The sequence below is a fragment of the Apium graveolens genome, chromosome 6, assembly GCF_009905375.1.
Source record: "Apium graveolens cultivar Ventura chromosome 6, ASM990537v1, whole genome shotgun sequence".
Classification (NCBI taxonomy): domain Eukaryota; kingdom Viridiplantae; phylum Streptophyta; class Magnoliopsida; order Apiales; family Apiaceae; genus Apium; species Apium graveolens.
Genome location: NC_133652.1, coordinates 284015842 through 284020524, shown reverse-complemented (window position 1 = coordinate 284020524; position 4683 = coordinate 284015842). Strand labels below are relative to the sequence as shown.

Genomic DNA, 4683 nt, shown 5'->3' with positions numbered 1-4683 from the left:
GTTTGGCACTTGCATATCATATACAATATTTTTGGTGTATGTAATGCTGAGTTTTCTTCCGATATGCAGAACAAACCCCTCATTACCAAAGTTATTATGCTTTATGTACCTGGCCTTGACGCAGGTCTTTACTTGTCACAGTCTAAGGTACTCCACAATTTCAAAGAGTATTGTGGCGTTCCAAAAGCATTGTCAGCTCTAAAGTTGGTGACATTTATCTTTTCTAGCAGAATATTGGATTTATGCATTGCATTTCTTGAAAGTTTATGCTTTTGGTTTTTTGTTTGTTGATAGTTGTGTAGCAGATGGAATACAGACTATAGATGCTCATCTTACATACAAGGTGAAAAGAAAAAGGGCTATTACTGAGCCTATAAGAAAACCTGTTCAGAATCAGAGTTCCGATCAAGGTATATATCAGCTATAAAGTTATAGACTTGTGGTGCTTTCTGGGTTAAAATAAGTAAAATAGTAAACTATCTTCGATGCAGGAACCTGTGATTCTATTTTTTATCTATCCTTTGGTGATCACTCGAAAGATTTACCATTTCCCCTGTCATATTACACACTCACACAGACCGAACTAGAACAAAATAGTTACTTCCGTAGTCAACCAGGTGACAATATATATACAGTATACCATTTCCTTTTTATCCTTTATTCCCTTCACGTTTAAGTTGTTTGGTTGTGTTGATAAAGCTGATGAGATCCATCTTTTGTGCAGATTTTATTTCAACTCTTCCTTGTCCTTCAGGAGCTCCTACCCACGAAATATTGGCGCTTGATTGTGCAATGGTAAGGCAGGGTTCAGATGTTCAGTGTTGTTCCATGTTTCTGGCCTGGAAGTGCTATATCATTATTATATGTATATTATATTTCTTTTCAAATATTGAAGTTATGTACTATATTCGTTCTTCTAATCAATTTACTGTATAGTTCCACATCGGATTTTCTTAGTCAGACTTGTTAGTTACTGATGTTGCCGATTGAATTTTGATGGGATAATGACAGTGTCCCTATTGCATATGCTACAGCAGTATATGTGACTGTATATTCGATACATATATTGATTAATAGGGTTGCAGTGAAGGATATGGTAAAAATATATTGCTTTTTATCTGTTCGTTTTGCTTGGTTTAGGTGGAAAGTTCTTAAAAAAAACCTGTTCTATTGATTGGCAGGAAATCTGGTGAACCAAGCAAGAGGAAGCCATACTTGCCTGTTGATAAACAGTTCTTGATAACCAGAAATGGTAAATTTAATCTCAATATCCGTGGAATGTTTAGTTTGGTGTAAGATGTTTTTTTTCTTTTTTACTAAGTTGATAGTTTTATTTTTGTTATAGAAACTTATTATTTTATAATTGATTGTGATCATTAACTTGTATTATCTATTCTAGTTATAGTATCTTTACTTAATATAAGTATATAATATTGCCCCATGTGTTGTGTTCAATAAATACGTTTGGTATGTTGTTGTAAGAGGGCTCTGTCTAAGTAGTGTATAAAGCTGTCTGAATAGGGTTTAATAGGTTCTGCGTAAATGAGAGTTTTCCTCAGTTGCAGAAATTAGTTGAAGGATACTTTCTTAGGGCTGCTCACATGAGTGATATATTCACGCATATTCTGATATGGCATTTATAGGTGGGAGTTGCTTTTTGGTTATTCTCCCCATTTTAATTAATTAATTAATTAATTTCAGTTTATTCAGAGTTTTAAAGCTTAACTATTATATTTAAGAATGGTAGGGGAAGTCTTGTGAACCAGAGACTGGGAAAGAATCAAAGGAGAAGGATACATCAGTTGCCCTAAAGGTATACTTGTATAAAAAATCAACGTTCTCATACTCGCTAAGAAAATTAATTGTTAATTGTATATTTTTTTGGTACTCGAAAATTGTATGATTAGATTAGAATATTTTTACTACAAAAACTTATATTCCCCAACATTATCATTCAAATGATTCTGGTTGGCAATGTTGAATCTGATCAGAAAGATAATAGTTGGAAAAAGACTAAATTCAGTGTTGGTAAATGCTTATCAACATGGACTAAGTATAAATATTTTATGTTTAATTTGTAATGTACTTTAACATTCTGCTGGTATATGTGTAATCTCTCATGTTGTGGAAATTGTTTGCAGCACCATTATTAATTCTTCATGAATATTAACTACAAGATTACATAGTATTTTACTACTTCAAACTAGTAACATATTATATGTGTATGTGACTGATAACCTCTGCATATATACTATGCACAATGAGAAAAATACACTGTTCTATATTTAGAAAGGTAACAATGTTAAAGAAGTTAATTAGAAAACCATGGCTAGCTATACAAAAATCATCCGAGTGTGTAGTAAAATTATCAATTTTCTAAACTGATTACTTTAATTTTTTTAACCTCACCTATAAAATTTAACAATAATTTAGTTTATTTAGAAAACTTTTTTTTCTTTTCTGCTCCCATCTAATAAGTTATAAATGATTATACACTTATATTATATGTATGTTGTCACTGTGTCACACGCTATGGGTGAACAAATGGAGGAGCTCCGCATCAAGGTATCTGAACTAACTACTAGATATTAACATGAACCTCCCTATATATTTCTGCTTTCTATGAAGTATAAGTACCTATAGAGTAGTGTAGAATAAAAAGTCCTATTAAGAATTAATGAATGTAAACAAAAACCTGACCAAACATCCAATATGTACTCCATCTTACAACTCTTTAAATCTTGTACTAAAAGAATAACACTATTGAGATTAATTTTTATACATGTATACAAAATGTGAAAAGCTGACCAAACATTAAATGTATTCAAAGACCCTTCAAGTGCTGGTCTGATTAGTTAGGCTTAGCTTGGAGGGATTTTATTAAGTGTGAAAGTACTGGCAGCTATATGAATTATTAATTGTATGATCAGTTCTAATCTTCTATCATTTCAATCATTCACATATTGTAATAAACAAAGAGCCAAATTCTATTTTTCTATTTTGTATTGGGAGGAACGTCATCTTGGAGATGTCAAAAAATAGCTGAAAATGAAGTTTTTTTAAATTGTCTTTGGTACTCATTATCCCTATGAATTTAACATATGTATAGATGTAATACCCCAACTTTTCAAAAAATAGTTATACTTAAATATTCACCTAAAACTCCAAATTAAGTCCATAATAAGTATAAGTTTCTAAATTTTCATAAAATTCTAAAATCCGAGACAGAAATAAAATCATCTAAGCTGAAAATAAAGCAAATCCTCAGAGACGCAGCTCCAATACAAAAATAATCACTAAAATATTATTCCAAAGCATCCACCTTTAAGATGTCCCAAAAGCTAAGCACCTGAAAATTTGTGAGTAACGAGCCAAGAGCCCAGCAAGAAAACAATTCTACACTAGTGGATTAAGTATCATAATTTTATATAACAAAAATCATTTTCCAAAATCCATATGACATAAGATATAAAATTCCACAGCTCGCTAAGGCCATAAATACCTGCTGACACAGTATCAAAAGTTCATAATTTCTGTCAATAATGCGCCCCTTACTAAGTTATCATAGAGTGTGCACTCTCGAAGGCATCATAAGTAGTACTCCCTAGTAAGGTATCAAACGCTAGTTCCGGAACTATACGCAATTACTAACTGGTTCATAAGTCAAAGCTCACTGGGAATTCTTATTTCTAAAACAGGATACTTGATCCATAAATTTTAAAATAAAAGCAGTGCAAAAATATTTAAAGATTTCAAAATAAAATAAAGTGTGAAGAGTTAATTTAACTTAATAGCAATATCTCCCCAATTATGTTGCCAAAATGAAGCTAGACATACACACATACATACTTAATAAAATAATCATAATGTTAACTTGTGTATGCCACTAAGCTAACAACTCTTTAACTTTATAAAACATAACCCACAATAACAATTAAGTGTCACTACAAGTAACAAAATAAATTCATATTGACATATAAATATGACCATTCTCATATAATAGTTCAAAATAGTATACCGACCAATAAAAAAACTCAACACTTAAATACATTATATTTAATAATAATAAATCAAGTCTATGTAAACTATTTAAATTCAGAATAAAATAGATGTACGTTTAATATTTACTATCTATATAATCCTTAAAATAAAATAACAAAGATAAATAAAGTAGGTAACATATGCTTAGGATTATGCAATTGGGCAAAATATCAATATTGGTGTATAAAATTTTCATAACCTTACGTGTGAAAATATCATTATATAAAATAAGTATAACCAATTTTATAAATGAGCATATATTTAATTGGTGCACTAATCTAAATGCATATCTAAATCAAACATATATTTAACATATAACACATGAATTATTATACATGCACAAAACACATAATTATATACATAAATTCATGCATTAAATATTTACTAAAAATAGAGTGACTGTTAACTAAAACATTTAATAATCAACATCAAACTAAATGATTAAATTAAGTAAACTATATTGTTATACACATAACCATGAAACTAAATAATAAAATAAATTAATTACAAGGGAATTAGAGTAGTCATACATAAGTTCACAAAAATGTAATTTAATTATATATATATATAGAATTATGCAGTAAACATGTAAAACACATAAGTAAAAACATGGAAAATAGAACGTACCTGAAAAAAGAAGAT

At 29.7% G+C, this 4683-nt stretch overlaps 1 long non-coding RNA gene across 1 annotated transcript; it reads left to right on the top strand.

The window, feature by feature from the left end:
• Positions 1 to 965: 965 nt before the first annotated feature.
• Positions 966 to 1792, top strand: LOC141666481 (uncharacterized). The gene is made up of 3 exons (XR_012552234.1): positions 966 to 1096; positions 1182 to 1252; positions 1702 to 1792. It is a non-coding gene; the product is annotated as an uncharacterized LOC141666481 (long non-coding RNA).
• The last annotated feature ends 2891 nt before the right edge of the window (positions 1793 to 4683 follow it).